Raw genomic sequence first — 19,058 nt, forward strand, 5'->3', positions numbered from 1 at the left:
TATGTGCTTCAGTGGATTTTGAGAAATTAACGTTCAAAAAAAGATATATATCTGTAACAGCGGACCGGGCAGCGCTCCGGTTCGCGGACTTTACGCGTTACGGAGCTTTGTGAAGCGAAGCTGATTGGTTCTCTGGCGTCTGTGAACATTCCAAACAGTCCGTAGCGGCCGCCATCTTGTCTCTCGGTAGGATCGAGAGACAAGCGGGGGCCAAAGCGAGGGGGCAAATGACCATAAGGGGGCATAGTAGATCCTCCCTGACCCTCTAGGTTTGATGTGGACGTTTTAAAAGGGCCCCGCGGGGCAAAAAAAAAAATAATAATAATAATCGAACGGCTGAATGGATTTGCACGAAACTTGGTAAAATATTAGGGACTGGTAGCCCGATGTGCCTTTGCTAGGTCTCAATATATGTGCTCCAGTGGATTTTGAGAAATTAACGTTCAAAAAAAGATATATATCTGTAACAGCGCTCCGCTTCGCGTAACGGAGGTTTGCGAAGCTGATTGGTTCTCCGGCGTCTGTAAACATTGCAAACAGTCCGTAGCGGCCGCCATCTTGTCTCTCGGTAGGATCAAGAGACAAGAGGAGGCCAAAGCGAAGGGGCAAATGACCATAAGGGGGCATAGTAGATCCTCCTTGACCTCTTAGGTTTGATGTGGAGGTTTTAAAAGGGCCCCGCGGGGCAAAAAAATAATAATAATAATAATCGAACGGCTGAATGGATTTGCACGAAACTTGGCAAAATTGTAGGGACTGGTAGCTCGATGTGCCTTTGCTAGGTCTCAATATATGTGCTTCAGTGGATTTTGAGAAATTAACGTTCAAAAACAAGATATATATCTGTAACAGCGCTCCGCTTCGCGGAGATAAAATTATCTCTGTATTACCTAGCTGTTGCTAACACCAGTTAGCGACGGCTAGTAGGAGATAGCGACCATCTTGGGCCCCACTTTGCATGTGAGTGATATTTATCACTAATGACATGCAAAGTGGGCATGCCAAGATGTTAGCGACTGGAAACAGTCGCTAACATCGCTATCTCCTATTACCAACTTTTGGAAATATTCGCGATAAGCGCGAATATCTCCAAAAGCTACCACCTGCCCTGAGCAGTTCTTAGCCATGTTATCCAATGGGAGGTGGATAACATGGCTAAGAGCATTAGCTCGGTAATGCATGAATATCGCTGAGTTTTCAGCGATATTAATGCATTGCGGTCGTTTTTTATCGTATTTGCGATAAACCTTGATAATAGCAAGGTTTATCTGCGATAATTTCTGAAGATGCTTAGCGGTAAAAAATTCGTTGCTAAGCATCGTTAGGGATAAATATCGCTTAACTTTGGTAATATGCCCCAACGTCTGTTAACGTTCGATTCGAAGGAAATCAGGAAGTGTTGAAAAACATTGTCTGCGCCATCTTGCCTTTTTTCAAATGCCACACTTTTGTCGTGCACGGCAGTCATTTTAGATGCCTTGACCAGACGCACTCTCTGCACGCTGTCGATCCTTAGCATGGCTCCCCACCCTCGCAAGCATCTCCCCCAGGCAGTGGTCACCCCCGCTCTCTGTCTTATGCATGGGTAATAAACCACCCCCCATCTGCGCTGCTGTTCCCTGAGAATCACACCCTGTGCCCGCCCGACACCTCCCTTTCGCCCTATTCACTACCGCACCCTCTGACACTCCTTTTCCTCTGTGTCCGATTGTCCAGGCCGGTCCTAGGCTATCAGCTAGCCCTGCAGATGTAGTTTATGGCCCCAGCTGTAAAGAATCACCCCTCTTCAAAGGAGTTATAGTAGATCAAGGCCCACACTCGATGAGATCCGTCACAGCAGACGCGTTCCTATTATCTGAAAACCATCCTGTATTGTGATTGGGGAGGGGACCGAGCCTGAAGCGGAAGATTCCAGGGATGACTCTTTGTACATCAAAGTTTTTACAATTATGTGTCACATTAAAAATATATAGCACTCCAACAAAGTAGTAAGATTATAAAACTTTAATAACTTATAAATATATACAAGAAAACAAAAACAGTAATAACATATAAACATTTTTAGGGAAAAACAACGAAGTAGCGGTCGGCTGTGCGAATAGTCCCAACGCAGCACAACGTCCAGATTTCACTGATTTCGGAATCCGGCGTGGGGCGTCGCGGGGGGTGGGTCATCAGTAGCAAACTGTTGTGCGAATAGTTCCAAGGCAGCAGAACGATGGCACCAAGGTGATGTCCAGTAAGTTGCCGCACTGGTTTTGGTATCCTACAATGCTGCTCCGAATAACGGCGTGGGGCGCCCCGGGGGAGGCGGCGTGAACGGGCCTCTCCAGGTGGAGTCTCGTCTGTTGTAGTGGGGCGCCCCTTTACCGTTTCAGTTGCCATTCCGTCCGCTTTTGGTCCACTGTGTCAAAAGCTGCAATTCAGCTGAGTTGCGCCCACTCTTGCGGTGCAGCGATAGGCGGCTGTCACAGGACTCTCAAAATGGCGGCAGGTTGTTTCCTTTTTGGGCCTGGTCCACTGAAATGGCCCTGGGACACCTTGGAAATCGGACGCTTGTCTGCTAGGTCTTGGACCCCATTCTCGAAAGCGTCCCCTCCGCCTTGAGGATTCATCAAAAGTTTTGGGGGCCCCCGACTCCTGCAGGCTTCTGGTGGGGAGTGGCTGCCATGATTGCTCGCGGAATGACTACGACGGAGCCACGAGATGGTGGTGCTTTCATGGTGACGCCAGCTTCAGTCTGAAACATCCAGAAACAAGGTGGGGCTTTCATCGTTTGGGGAAAAAAAAAGTTTTCATCCAATGAAAAGTGTTGTTTTTAGGTCATATGATCAAGCCTTCCATCATTAGGAAACCAAAAGTAAAATGAACCAATGAAAAGTTTTATAAACAAGTCACATGACCTGTTATGCGGCATAGGGTATAAAATGCGGAGAAAATACGTTGGCACGTGAGGCGGCGTCAGTATCGGACCGATGTGCGAATAGGCCGAAGGCAACACAACGCGCCAAGATCCGGATGGCACCGAGGTGGTGTCCAGCAAGTTGCAGCACTGGTGTGGCCATCCTACAATGCTGAAAGTCGGCGTGGGGCGCCCTGTTGGCCTGTGAGTTCGCGTCAGTAGTGGACCGATGTGCGAATAGGCCGAAGGCAGCACAACGCGCCAAGATCCGGATGGCACCGAGGTGGTGTCTAGTAAGGTGCAATGGTGTGGCCATCCTACAATGTTGAAAGTCGGCGTGGGGCGCCCCGTTGGCCTGTGAGATGGCGTCAGTAGCGGACCGATGTGCGAATGGGGCCAAAGGCAGCGCAACAATGTTTTCTGAATAGAAGACACCACAAGGCGCTGAGATGCCAAGATCCGGTGGGCACCGAGGTGGTGTCTAGCAAGTTGTGGCACTGGTGTGGCCATCCTACAATGGTAAAAGTCGGCGTGGGGCGCCCTGTTGGCCTGTGAGATGGCGTCAGTAGCGGACCGATGTGCGAATGGGGCCAAAGGCAGCGCAACAATATTTTCTGTATGGAAGATACCACTAGGCGTTGAGATGCCAAGATCCGGATGGCACCGAGGTGATGTCTAGCAAGTTGCCGCACTGGTGTGGCCATCCTACAATGCTGAAAGTCGGCGTGGGGCGCCCCGTTGGCCTGTGAGATGGCGTCAGTAGCGGACCGATGTGTGAATAGGCCGGAACCAGCACAAGGCGCCAAGATCCGGATGGCACCGTGGTGGTTTCATAGTTGAGAGGCACTTCATCTGCAGTGGGGCGCCGAGATCCGGATGGCACCGAGGTGATGTCTAGCAAGTTGCTGTACTGGTGTGGTCATCCTACAATGCTGAAACTCGGCGTGGGGCGCCCCATTAGCCTGTGAGATGGCGTCAGTAGCGGACCGATGTGCGAATGAGGCAAAGGTAGCGCAAGAATATTTTCTGAAGAGAAGACACCAGAAGGCGCTGAGATTCGGTTACCACCGAGGTGATGTCTAGCAAGTTGCCGCACTGGTGTGGCCATCCTACAATACTGCTCCGAATAACGGCGTGGGGTGCCCGAAGTGGGGGGGGGGGGGCGTGAACGGGCCTTCCTAGGTGGAGGCTCGTCTGCTGTAGTGGGGCGCCCCTTTACCGTTTCAGTTGCCATTCAGCTGAGTTTCGGCCGCTCTTGATGCTACAGCGACAGGCGGCTGCAACAGGACTCTCAAAATGGCGGCCTGTTCTTTGGATTTGGGCCTGGTCTACTAAAATGGCCCTGGGACACTTTAGAACTCGGACGCTCGATTTTTTTTCCTTTCCTGTACATGCAAAAAAAGGTAAATTCCCGGTACGTTACACGCTTCATTTGCCACGATGTACTCTCCAGAGGAACCGAAAAAAAATATAGTTATGGTAACTATACCATGCATCGTCATATGGAGAGGTGGCACCAATTAATTATAGTGCTGCATAAAAGAGAGATTTGGAGGAGAACCCCCGACCTGCCAGTACATTCATCAAAGAAGTGGCACTGACAGCATCAGAGGCAAGGGAAATGGTCCCAAATATTTAGAACTTTGGAAAGATTAAAATGACATGTTTAGATTGTGGCAAATTAATTTCATGTGGACAGATGAGTGTTACTCTAATAAATACAGCATATGAACATCATCATAGTCGATGGTTGGTAGAGACATTTTGACTATATCCTGGACCTGCCCGTCCTCGCCCAAAATGGCGCCGGAATAAATGGGACTCGTAACTCCTTGTTGTGTACTGGTTGCAGAACCTTGAAATCACGAGATACGTATGCAGTTTTGAAGCATATGGCGCGCGGGGACGAGAATTGATTGAATATTTTGACATCCCTATTGATATTAAGTTCTGATGTGTTATTGATTACTGTACTATTGAAAGTTCGAATTAACGTCACCCATGGTACTTGCCCGCAAATGTATATCTAGATAATTTTATTGTAACTGGCCCTGTCGTATTTTAATTATAAAATGTACGTCCACCGATTCCGCAACTGTTAGACACCTTAGTTCTTGCAACCTAATGGCCCGCCCGTTACGTTCCTCTACAGTGTAAATGTCTACTCATCATATACGATTACAGTTTGCTCCGTGGCCGGCCCACGCGGTTATAGGCTCGTATTTGTATAATGAAATTTTCACAATAAAGGTTTTTAAAAGAAAACATGGTAGTAGTATATACATTGGTAAAGTTTTTAATAATAGTCACTGTTTTAGAATCATTAAAAGGCAAGTGAAATAAAGCAGACCAATTACATGAAGGGTAAAAGGTATAATACGCAGGAACGCAGTAAAGATAAATGGTCAAGGGCTGTTGTGTTTTCTACTCCTGCAACATAAAGTGATCGATAAGAATCTCATATTCAGGCGTATCGGCGACTAAGACAGCAGGTCGACCCTCTTTTGCTCAACGGCTCCGTCATGGGACGAAGAAACGCTCTTTTCTCGAAAAAAGAATATATTTTACTTGCAGGACAGTTGTAAATTTTCCGGGAAAGTACATTAGCCTGGAACATTATAACATATATTTAAGAAAAAATAATGTTCGGAAGTAATAAAAAGCGTAATTTTTAGGTCATATGACCAAGCCTTTCATCATTAGAATAAGAAAAGTAAAATGAACCAATGAAAAGTTTTATTAACAAGTCGCATGACTTGTTATGCTTACGTTACGCGCTGCGCGTCGCGCCCCGGATGACTTCCGGATGCGCTAACGCGGCGCGTCATATGACGCATTACGCGACAACGCAGGTCCAGAATATAGTCAAAATGTCTCCACCAACCAGCGGTCGGAACACAACCCCTTTCAGCAGGCTAAATAGTTCTGTTAAATGACAACAGAAGGGACAGGCAACAAGAACCATCAGTCAAAGAGGGGAGGGCTAGTTCTTCTCTACCGGGTTACATTGGGGCGCTACCGGAACTGATCGAATTGGTAGTCTACAGTGTTTCTGGATGTTTCAGACTGAAGCTGGGGTTAGCATGAGAGCACCACCATTTCGTAGCTCCGTCGTGGCCATTCCGCAACCAATCATGGCAGCCGCTCTTTATCGTTATTTTGGGCGGGGTGGGTGGCGGAGCCGAGCTGTTTTGCAGCCATCATTGTGTGGAGTTCAGTTCATCTCACTAGTTTTGTATTTGTCATGAGGGGTTGTTCCTAATGTTTCTATTTTAGCGAGGTCAAAAAGAGATCCCATTAGTGGCCTACTGATTTTGCTTGATTCCTTTTCTTTTTTTTACACGATTTTTCGTTATCTGCAAAGACTAAACAGAGTATTGCGACTCTGTGTTTGTTTGTAAATAGAGAATGAACCAAAGAGAACCAATTCTAAAACAGTAAATGCTTGGATAACAATCAATCAAATGGAGAGAGAAGCAGGCACGACGTATTACAACGGGGGCAAAGGCCTGCGTTAACTACCTTTCACTATCTGCAAAGAGAGAGTACTCCTAATAGAAATGAGGGGGGGGGGGCACCATTCAAAGCAGATCAGTGTGCATAAACACGAAAATGTTTTCACTTACCACGTACTTGACATTCGACAGCTTATGATATTTGCTATTAAAAAACCATTGAAATTCACTGAAAAAACCATAGGTTATAGACCATATATAGTTAGGAATTAGCATTTACAAAACCTTGAAAATTCACTGAAAAAACCATAGGTTATAGACCATATATAGTTAGGAATTAGCATTTAAAAAACCTTATTTTACTCACACAAAACCATTGAAATTCCATATATAGTTAGTTGCACTAACTATATATCGCGCACCCGCAATCCACTGCTGATGATGTCACATATTACATCATTCATGACATGGTCAGTGACATCACTGATGACATCACTGATGACATCTCAAATGACATCACTGATGACATCACTGATGACATCTCAAATGACATCACTGATGACATCACTGATGACATCTCATTTGACATTACTGATCACATCACTGATGACATCATTCATGTGATGATACGATGAACCTCTTCAGACTCTAATATAACCTTAGATACACTCAGTGTAAACAGACACTCACAGACTGTCACTCATCCATGGAGTTACTCACACACCTAGTCAGTCTTGCAAAGAATCAATCACACCTCCATTTCCTCAACTATATAGTTATACCCACCTTACTTATTGAAACATATACTAACACATATTTACTCTCTTATACAATCCCTGATACAAGTTCACAATGATCCATACAGCCACTCACACATTCACTGGCTCTTATGCACAGTTATTTATATATGTCAACTCTCACATGTACTGTGTTTTACATATGTACTTACTTTGACATGTAGCACTGAGATATCCATTCACTCACCAATACACTCATGCACACAGTCAACCGCCCATACAGCTGTTTCCACGTGCACTTTTGAACCCATACATCTAGTGAATCAACTGCTCACACATCTATACAGAGTCATACACCTCCCAGCCACCCACACACACACTCAGTCTCCCATACAAATACTTGGGCAACCAATCAATAACCCATATAGTTAGTCATATAGCTAATGATCAACACATGCAGCAGATTACAGAACAACAGACACAATGATGCACAAATTAAAACAGTTTAGTCACTAACCCACGCACTCAGTGAGACACATTTAATCACTCACTCATACAGTCAGTCATGCACCTACTAAATCCTTCATCCAGACACTTATACATCCACTCATTCTTCAATATGTAAGACATATTTTAACTTTACAGAAACATACAGTCACTGGATGTTGTCATCAGTGATGTCATCAGTGATGTCATTTGAGATGTCATCAGTGATGTCATCAGTGATGTCACTGACCATGTCATGAATGATGTAATATGTGACATCATCAGCAGTGGATTGCGGGTGCGCGATATATAGTTAGTGCAACTAACTATATATGGAATTTCAATGGTTTTGTGTGAGTAAAATAAGGTTTTTTAAATGCTAATTCCTAACTATATATGGTCTATAACCTATGGTTTTTTCAGTGAATTTTCAAGGTTTTGTAAATGCTAATTCCTAACTATATATGGTCTATAACCTATGGTTTTTTCAGTGAATATATATATATATATATATTCACTGAAAAAACCATAGGTTTTAGGCATGTTATAGTTAGGAATTAGCATTTCAAAAACCTTGCAAATTAAGTGAAAAAACCATAGGTTTCACACATGTTATAGTTAGGAATCAGCATTTAAAAAACCTTAGAAATTCACTGAAAAAACCATAGGTTTCACACATGTTATAGTTAGCTGGACATTTCACTCATACGAAACCATTGAAATTCCCCCGTTATAGTTAGTTCAGCTAACTATAACTCGCGCGCCCGCAATGCACTGCTGATGACGTCACATATTACAACAATCATGACATGGTCAGTGACATCACTCATGACATCACTGATGACATCTCAAATGACATCACTGATGACATCATCCTTGTGAAAGAGTGGCAGACCTCCTCTCAGCGTAACATAACCTTTGATACACACTTTCAAAAAAATAGAAACAAAAATTTTCAAAAAAATGGAGATACTAATACCACTTACAACAACCTATACAGTAATTCCACCATCTACATACACATCCACTCATTCACCAACAGTTCTATGTAGTCACTCATACATGTACTCACTCATCATATGTACTCATACACCTATACATCCTGTTACACACTGACACTCATCCATAGAGTTACTCACACACATACTCACACATGCAAATAAACTATCAAACATCCATTTAATTGCATATACAGCTATACACACACCACTACACTTACTTTTACAGAAACATACACATACTTACTCTCTTAAACAATCACTTATAGAAACACATACTTATTTATACAGGAGCTCTTCCAATCTCTCACTCTCACATATAATCACCTATATACATCAATACTCACATATACTAGATTTAAAACATATGTAGTTACTCATAAAGATACTATTGAGACAGTCATTCACTCACTAACACACCCATACACACACTCATCCACCCATACAGTCCTGCACACATGCTGTCCTCAAAACACATACAAACAGTGAGTCACTCATTCATGCATCTATGCACTAAGTAATACCCCTCACCGAACCATACAGACACTCATACTGATACTCAAAAAAACAATGAATAAACCTTATAGACACTTATGTAGCTACTCACCAACTCATGCAGCCACTTATAGACAAAGTAAGACACTGATACAGATATTTACATATTTAAACATTACTCGCTAATACATGTATTCCCTAAGATACACTTAATATGTCAGTTATGCAATCATTTTTACAAAAAAAACATCCATTTACGGGCATATGCATCAAAAATCGGTAAAAGAAGTCCTTATTAGCGAAAAATAAGGAATCGCAAATAAGGACTTGCATACCGCAATGCATCAACAGATTCGGTATTAAATACCAAATCACAAAAAATTGCTACATTATTCGGAAACCACGATTGCGAGACTCCAAATTAAAGAATAGCAAATACCGAATTAGCAAATACCGAATCGGTATTTGCGATTTCGGTATTAATGAATTCGCAAAAAAGAAAAGTCGCATCAGAAGCAGGTTGATGACATCACAAGCAGTAAGTAACACAGCCCATGCTTCATTCATTACCCTGAGGAGCTCAGAGGAGGAGGCAGAGCACAGGAGCTGAGGAGTGATACAGTGACAGCACAAACCAGCTATTGCACAGCCATCCAGGATGGAGAAGGATGCACCCCAGGACAAGGACACGTCCAGGAAGAGGACGCGAAAGTTTTCTGATAAAAAACTTGAACTACTCATCGAGGGGGTGAGCAGCAAACATGACAGGCTGTTTGGCAAGCTGTCCCTAAAGGTGCCTGAGGCAGAGAAGCGCAAGATCTGGCTGCGCATCAAGGAGAGGGTAAATGCTGTAGGAGTCACCCACCGCAGCATAGACGATCTGAAGAAGAGGTGGTATGACCTCAGGAAAAGGGCAAAGGAGAGGATTGCAGAAAGGGTGAAGGATGCAGCTGGCACACGAGGGGGAACATCCAACGTCACACCAAACACAGCCCTCGAGGACCTCGATGAGGCTACCATTGAGCCTGAAGCTGTTGTGGGGGTCACGCTATTTGACACTTCCGGCGCTGCAGCAGGAGGACAAGGTAAGATGCATGCCAGTGCAGATACGCAGCGTGTTGTCTACCCCTGCCCATTCCTCCAGGCCAAAAACAGTGCACATGTAGCCGTGCCTAACGCATATACCCTCACCAGAGTGTTGCATTATGGGAGTTGTAGTCATGTCATGAAAGTGTGCATGTCTGATCCCTGATGTTAATGAAATGAGACCAGCAGCACAGGGCCAATTGTCAGTCCAAATATATCCGTTATGTAGATGAAAGTATGAAACACAGATACATCCTGACAAAATAATAACAATTCACTGTTTCACACACAGATGCATCACCCCTGGATTCAGATGACAGCGGATGCCTCATCATCTCTGAAACCCCAGTAGTGACCGATGCTTAGACTCCGCAGGGATGTCAACCCACGACACTACCAACACCATCACCACCACCACCATCACCACCAGCGCGGACAACCCCACCACCACCACCACCACCGCGGACAAGAACACCAACACCACCACCACCACCACCACCGCGGACAACAACACCAAGCCGCAGGGCAAATGTCCCCTCCCTGCAGGTGATGGAGACGGAGCAGAGGCCAGCAGCCACAAATTTTCCACGGCAGTCAGTCGTCACTCCGCCAGCTCAAACACCAGCACGTGTCCGAGTCCGACAGCGGGGCAGGCCTCTGGGAAGAGCTGCAGAGAGATCTGAGGATCCAACACACGGCTACAGTGTGATTGAGACACGGATGCTGCAGGTCCAGCGCCTGCAGGGGAGACACATGGCTGCTATAAACATTAATATATCAAAATTGGCAAACAAAATTGGCACCATGACTGACGCTGTGCGTGAGATGACCGCAGCCGTTGCTGAGGGTAACAGAGACATGAAACTGTGCCTGCAGGATCTCACACGTGCTGTCATAGCAGGGCAACAGAGCGAGCGCAGGAGGCATCGGCAGAACATGCTCCGTTCCAATGCCTCCATTAGGGCCATCACTAAGCTGTGCAACAGCACAGCTGTCCTATCATGCAGATCTGTGTCCCTGCAGGTCGACTTGGGCCATTACTGTGGAGATGTGGCAAAGTCCTTAGAAAAAGTGACCACTGCAGTGGAGCATCTGCAGTCTGGGAGTTTTAGTGCCATCAGTTTGGGAGTGGAGTGAGGCTGCTTCAAGCGTCAGCAGCGTCTCTGTGCCGGAGGCCAGCGAGAGGAGGAGCAGTGCACGCAGCTCCACAGCCACTGACACACATCGAGGTGATGTGGAGGAATCACGCAACAGGAGGCTGGGGGTACGTGGGAAGCGCAAATTGCCATGTTCCATTGGCTCCCTCGCCATTGCGACGTAACCATGGGCCACCTATACTACCACAAGATACTCCCGTGATGACAACGGACATGTATCCCAACCTATTTTGTGTTTCTGCGTCATGTTGGCGTCTCATTTATATGCACCTGACAAGTTCTCATGGGCATTAAACATTTGCAAACAAGATCAAGTTGTGATGGCTCATTCATACCTATCTCAGAAGTGATGTTGTGTGATGTATGTCCGCCTCATTTGGCCTTCAGCTGTGTTAGGCATGTGTGCCTGTTGGTGTTGTGGGGGGGTTGCTGTGCACGTAAGTCGTCCTCTCCGTCCACCTCTATTGGTATCCCCCTTCTTGTGGCAATGTTGTGCAGCATGGCACAGGTCACTGGGTCATACTGCAAGGCACCTCCTGTCTTGTGTAGTATCCGGAAGCGACTCTTGAGGATGCCAAAGGTTCGCTCTACCACATTCCTGGTGCTGATGTGTGCTGTGTTGTAGCGCTGCTCCTGAGGTGTTGCTGGGTTGAGGTAGGGAGTGAGGAGATATTCCCGCATGGCGTAGGCGCAGTCACCTGCAGGGTGGAGAGCAAAGGGTTAGCAGCATGAATACAATTACATATGTGAGGATGGAGTTAATGATGAGGCATTAGTATGTACATAGTAAGTGTACCTCTCCAAATTCACCGTTGATCAGACACCTGTGGATGTCACTGTGTCGGAATATGTATGCGTCGTGTGTGCTTCCGGGAAATTGAGCTACAATGTCTGTTATGATGTGCTTGGCATTGCACACGAGCTGCACGTTGATGGAATGGTATTACTTCCGGTTGCGGAAGATGTATTTGTTGGCTGAGGGGGGACAGATAGGGACATGCGTGGAGTCAACGCATCCTAGCACATGGGGAAATTGTGCCACCTGGCAGAACTCCTGTTTGGTGCAGTTCAACTGCTGTGGGGTTGTGGGGAAGGTGATGTGGTAATGTTTCAATGTCAGCCTGGCATCTAGGAATTTGTGGAAGAAGCGCGAAAGTGCGCTTTGTGACACGCCTCCGGCTTCTGCTATGACCCCCTGGAAGCTTCCAGACACCAGCAGGTGCAGGCTGCATAGGACCTGGACATGGGCTGGGATGGCGTTGGTCCTACGGGTCTGGTGCTGCAGTAGTGGTTCCAGGTCAGCAATGAGGCGCATGATCATAGCCCGGTTCAGTCTGTACTTGTCGTAGATCAGTTCCTCTGTCTGGCCCAGCAATGTGATGCACACCCTGAAAACCCTGTCCTGGATCATCCTCCTGCGCTGTGCAAGAGCGTTGATTCTCCTCCTAGCAAGCAAGTAGGGGGCAGCCAATTTGGTACACATACAGGGTCCCCAGAGGCATATTTGAAGGGTTTCTGATTGTCTGCACCTGTATACTTTTTTTTTTCTTCCTTCCAACAACGTTATCTCCAGTTTGAGATTCCCCTTATTTTGCTCATGCAAAATAGCGATTTTGGGCATTTTCGGTATTTGCGAATTTTTATGCATTTTGTTGCGATTTTTTAATAGCGATTCGGTATTTCCGGGGGCTGATTTCTTTCTGGGTATTACCGATTGGCTAATTTGCGATTCGGTAATTTACTGTGGGGGTTATTTTGCGATTCTTTATTTTTTTAGGAATTGGGGTTGATGCATTGGGTTTTCAGGTTTTGCGTTCGGTAACGGCCTGTTTTACCGATTCGCTATTTTACCGGGAGCTATTTTGTTTGATGCATCTGCCAGTTGGACACTTATTTACCCATTTATTCTTCCATCGATCTTTAGATATACATATATAAAATATTTAATTTTCAGAAAGACACACATTCACTGGATGATGTCATCAGTGATGTCATGAGTGATGTCACTGACCATGTCATGAGTGATGTAATATGTGATGTCATCCGCAATGCATTGCGGGCGCGTGAGTTATAGTTAGCTGAACTAACGATAAGGGGGGAATTTCAATGGTTTTGTACGAGTGAAATGTCCAGCTAACTATAACATGTGTGAAACCTATGTTTTTTTTCAGTCGCCAGTAGGTAGTTATAGTTAGGATTTAGTTTCCATAGGAAATACGCAACATTCTATTGGGAATAACTTTGGTAAATTTCTCAAAGAAGATGGCCCGCTCCGCTCCTTCCCTGAAAGTCTCGGGAAGATTCGTCAAGCGGGCGCCGAGAAAAAAGGGGGGTCCCAAAATGTGTTTTCCCCATGTTAATTTCCATAGGACGATTAGACACGGCTACAGCCCGAACCGCTGAACGGAATTACACCAATTTGGGAAAATGGTAGGGTCTGGTACGCAGATCACGCTTTTGTTTAAATGGTGTAAATCCCTCCAGTAGTTGCTGAGAAAAAGTTGAAATCAATTATATATCTATAAGCGCGCACCGTGCGCGCACTGTGCGCGCACCTTGCCGTGCACGAGCTTCATGCTGATTGGCTGCCACTGTCTGTCAACACTCCAAAACAGAAATTGATAGCAGCCATCTTGTGCTCGGTAGAACGAGGCACAAGAAAGCAGACAAACAAACATGTAGAACACAAAAAGGGGGCAGGGTAGAAGCACTCTTACCCCCTAGACCTGCTCATGGGGTCCCACAAGGACACCCAAGGACAAAAATGTTTTTTTTAAAACAGTATGTTTATTTAAAAATTACCCCCAGGGGGACCGAATTGTGGGGGCATAGTGATAAAGAAGTGTGGGGGAGCCCAATCCCCCCCCACACTGCCCCGGGGACCGCCACCCTCCGGGGCAAAGCAACGCAGCCCCCTGGAGCATACTGGAGGCTCCTGGTGAGCTAGTTGCCTCCCAGAGACCCCCAGTATGCAAGGGGAATTAGTTCCCTCTCTGCAAAAACGCCCGTGGGCTGCGCTGCAGAGAGGTGTAAAAAAGGGTGTGGCTTCATTACACCTCTCTGCAATGCAGCCCCCTGGGGAATACTGGGGGTTCCTGGTGGGCTAGTTGGCCCCCAGGGACCCCCAGTATGCAAGGGGAATTAGTTCCCCCTCTGCAAACGCGTCAGGGGGCTGCGTTGCAGAGAGGTGTACAAACATTTTTTATCAATTTATATTAAAAATATATAATGTAATTTAAAAAATAATATATCTAAAAATAAAACATGTATAATAATATAGTAAATCAGTATAAAAATATAACAATTATTACATTAAAAAAATTTCATTTACAAAACCATTGAAATTCACTGAACAAACCATAGGTTACAGCCACGTTATAGTTAGGAATTAGCATTTAAAAAACCTTTGAAATTCACTGAAAAAACCGTAGGTTTTACACGCGTTATAGTTAGGAAGTAGCATTTACAAAACCTTTGAAATTCACTGAAAAAAACGTAGGTTTGACACATGTTATAGTTAGCTGGACATTTCACTCATATAAAACCATTGAAATTCCCCCGTTATAGTTAGGTCAGCTAACTATAACTCGCGTGCCCGCAATGCACTGCTGATGACGTCACATATTACATTTCTCATGACATGGTCAGTGACATCACTCATGACATCACTGATGACATCTCAAATGACATCACTGATGACATCACTGATGACATCATCCTTGTGGAAGAGTGGCAGACCTTCTCTCACCCTAATATAACCTTTATTACACACATTCAAAAATACAAAATTACATTTTCAATACAATAGACATACCAATGCCACTTACAACACACCTATTTAGTAATTCCAAGATCTATACACACATCCACTCATTCATCAACAGACATATACAGTCACTCAAACATGTACTCACTCATCATATGTACTCATACACTGATACATCCTGATCATCCTGTTACACACCAACACTCATCCATAGAGTTACTCACACATAACTCATATGTACTAGTTTAAAACATATGTACTTACTCACAAATACACTATTAAAACAGTCATTCATTCACTAACACACCCATATATACACTCATCCACCCATACAGAAAAAAAAATTACCTATATAGCTACTCACCACACACACTCATCCACCCATACAGTCCTGCACATATGCTGCCTTCAACACATACAAGCAATAAGTCACTCATTCATGCATCTATGCACTACGTAGGACCTCCCAATGAAGCATACAGACACTCAAACACTCAGACACTCCTACTGATAATCAAACAAACAATAACCTATATAGACACTCATGTATCACTCATATAGCTACTCACCAACACATGCAGCCACTTATACAGAAAGTGAGAGACTGATACAGAAATGTATATATTTAAACATTACTCACTAACCCATGTATTCATTAAGATACACTTAATCAGTCAGTTATACAATCTTTTTTTCACCAAAAAAGCAGCCATTTATACACTTATATACCCATTTCGTCTTCCATCAACCTTCAGATATACATATATAAAACATATTTAATTTTCAGAAAAACACCCATTCACTGGATGATTTCATCAGTGATGTCATCAGTGATGCCATTTGAGATGTCATCAGGGATGTCACTGACCATGTCATGAGTGATGTAATATGTGACGTCATCAGCAGTGCATTGCGGGCGCGCGATTTATAGTTAGCTGAACTAACTATAACAGGGGAATTTCAATGGTTTTATATCAGTGAAATGTCCAGCTAACTATAACATGTGTCAAACCTACGGTTTTTTCAGTGAATTTCAAAGGTTTTGTAAATGCTACTACCTAACTATAACGTGTGTAAAACCTACGTTTTTTTCAGTGAATATATATATATATATATATATATATATATATATATATATATATATATATATATATATATATATATATATATATATTCACTGAAAAAACCATAGGTTATAGACCATATATAGTTAGGAATTAGCATTTACAAAACCTTGAAAATTCACTGAAAAAACCATAGGTTATAGACCATATATAGTTAGGAATTAGCATTTAAAAAACCTTATTTTACTCACACAAAACCATTGAAATTCCATATATAGTTAGTTGCACTAACTATATATCGCGCACCCGCAATCCACTGCTGATGATGTCACATATTACATCATTCATGACATGGTCAGTGACATCACTGATGACATCACTGATGACATCTCAAATGACATCACTGATGACATCACTGATGACATCATCCAGTGACTGTGTGTTTCTGTAAAGTTTAAATATGTTTTACATATTGAAGAATGAGTAGATGTAGAAGTGTCTGGATGAAGGATTTAGTAGGTGCGTGACTGACTGTATGAGTGAGTGATTAAATGTGTCTCACTGAGTGCATGGGTTAGTGACTAAACTGTCTTAATTTGTGCATCATTATGTCTGTTGTTCTGTAAACTGCTGCATGTGTTGATCAGTAGCTATATGAGTAACTATATGGGTTATTGATTGATTGCCCAAATATTTGTATGGGAGACTGAGTGTGTGTGTGGCTGGCTGGGAGGTGTGTGACTCTGTGCAGATCAATGTGTACTTGTATCAATGATTGTATAAGAGAGTAATTATGTGTTAGTATATGTTTCAAAATGTAAGGTGCTCTATGTTTAACTGTATAGATTAGAAAATGGAAGTGTGATTGATTCTTTACAGGACTGACTAGGTGTGTGAGTAACTCCATGGATGAGTGACAGAGTGTGAGAGTCTGTATAGGTGTATGAGTGCATATGATAGTGTTGTAAAGATGAGTGATTGTATGTATGAATGATTGTATGGGTAAATGAGTGAATGTGTGTGTAAACATAGGAATCACTGAGTGCGTATGTAGTAACTAGTATTGGTGTGTCAATGGTTTCAAAAATTATACTCTGTATTTAACACTGGGTGTAACAGAGGTTATATTAAAGTGTGAAGAGATGCATTGTATTGTCACATGAATGATATCATCAGTGATGTGGTCATTGATGTCAAATGAGATGTCATCAGTGATGTCATCAGTGATGTCATTTGAGATGTCATCAGTGATGTCATCAGTGATGTCACTGACCATGTCATGAATGATGTAATATGTGACATCATCAGCAGTGGATTGCGGGTGCGCGATATATAGTTAGTGCAACTAACTATATATGGAATTTCAATGGTTTTGTGTGAGTAAAATAAGGTTTTTTAAATGCTAATTCCTAACTATATATGGTCTATAACCTATGGTTTTTTCAGTGAATTTTCAAGGTTTTGTAAATGCTAATTCCTAACTATATATGGTCTATAACCTATGGTTTTTTCAGTGAATTTTCAAGGTTTTGTAAATGCTAATTCCTAACTATATATGGTCTATAACCTATGGTTTTTTCAGTGAATTTCAATGGTTTTTTAATAGCAAATATCATAAGCTGTCGAATGTCAAGTACGTGGTAAGAATTTTTTTTTTCGTGTTTATGCACACTGATCTGCTTTGATTGCTGCCCCCCACCCCTCATTTCTATTAGGAGTACTCTCTCTTTGCAGATAGTGAAGGGTAGTTAACGCAGCCCTTTCCCCCTTTGTAATCCGTCGTGCCTGCTTCTCTCTCCATTTGATTGATTGTTCTCTTTGGTTCATTCTCTATTTACAAACAAGCACAGAGTCGCAATACTCTGTTTAGTCTTTGCAGATAGCGAAAAATCGTGTAAAAAAACAAAAGGAATCGAGCAAAATCAGTAGGCCACTAATGGGATCTCTTTTGACCTCGCTAAAATAGAAACATTAGGAACAACCTGTTGAAAATAGCAATGCGTATGTATATAAGCGGCGTTCATTTGTGTTCACAGTACCCCTTGTTGATTGTTTCAATCGAGCATTGAATTGTTCGAAGTTAATTCTCTTAACGATCTTCTCTACCTGCAAACGAGGAAGAATAGGAATATTCTATCTCCCTTTGCAGATAGTGAAGGGTAGGTAACGCAAGCCTTTAACACGTCGTACCTATTTCATTCCTCATTGATTGATTGATTGTCCGAACATTGACTGTTTGGGAATTAGTTCTTTTTGGAGGTATTCCCTGTTTGCAAATAAACGTAGGAAAATCTTTGCAAGTAGTGAAAGGGTACGTAATGCGGACCGTTCTCCCCCGTTGTAATCTGTCATGCCTATCTACTCCCCACTGATTGATGCACCTTTTTCACCCGGACCATTTACTAGAGATACGTCATCTGGCCCGACCAGAGAGCACCCCTAGTGAAAAGGACATATGCAATAATAACGAAGTGATCACTGTATCCTGTTAACAGAAACTTTACCATGAAACAACCTGGAAAGAAAAAAATAGGAAAACGAAAATCAGTAGGCCACTGATGAACATGAACTTTTATTAAACAACGAACAAAGAAACGATAACATAACGTAATGATAAAACCTATTAATGTCCTAGAAACAAGAAAACGTTAAAATATGCCAGTGGTGAGAGACCAGAAAAACAGTAAGAGAAACCAAATCACCCCTCGCTGTCCCACCGCCTGCCACGCCAAAAAAATCGATAGACTAGGGAAAATGCAAGTCAGTAGAACATCCACCCCCACTCTGGAAACTTCCAAGGTGGGGCAGGGTTCCGGCTACGCCCAGCCGGGAGCAGCCCATATAAGGCAGGTCCTGCTGCCACGCCTCGGCCAGGAGATCCTAACGTAGGGTGTAGCCGAAGGAGAGGCCGA

The 19,058-nt window shown here is 43.5% G+C and overlaps 1 protein-coding gene across 6 annotated transcripts in view; it reads left to right on the forward strand.

The window, feature by feature from the left end:
• LOC144761592 (monocarboxylate transporter 10-like) overlaps nucleotides 1–19,058 on the forward strand; it is a 1,000,737-nt gene that overhangs the window by 898,129 nt on the left and 83,550 nt on the right. The gene's annotated exons all lie outside the window — the stretch shown is intronic.

This window comes from Lissotriton helveticus, chromosome 6 (assembly GCF_964261635.1).
Source record: "Lissotriton helveticus chromosome 6, aLisHel1.1, whole genome shotgun sequence".
NCBI lineage: Eukaryota > Metazoa > Chordata > Amphibia > Caudata > Salamandridae > Lissotriton > Lissotriton helveticus.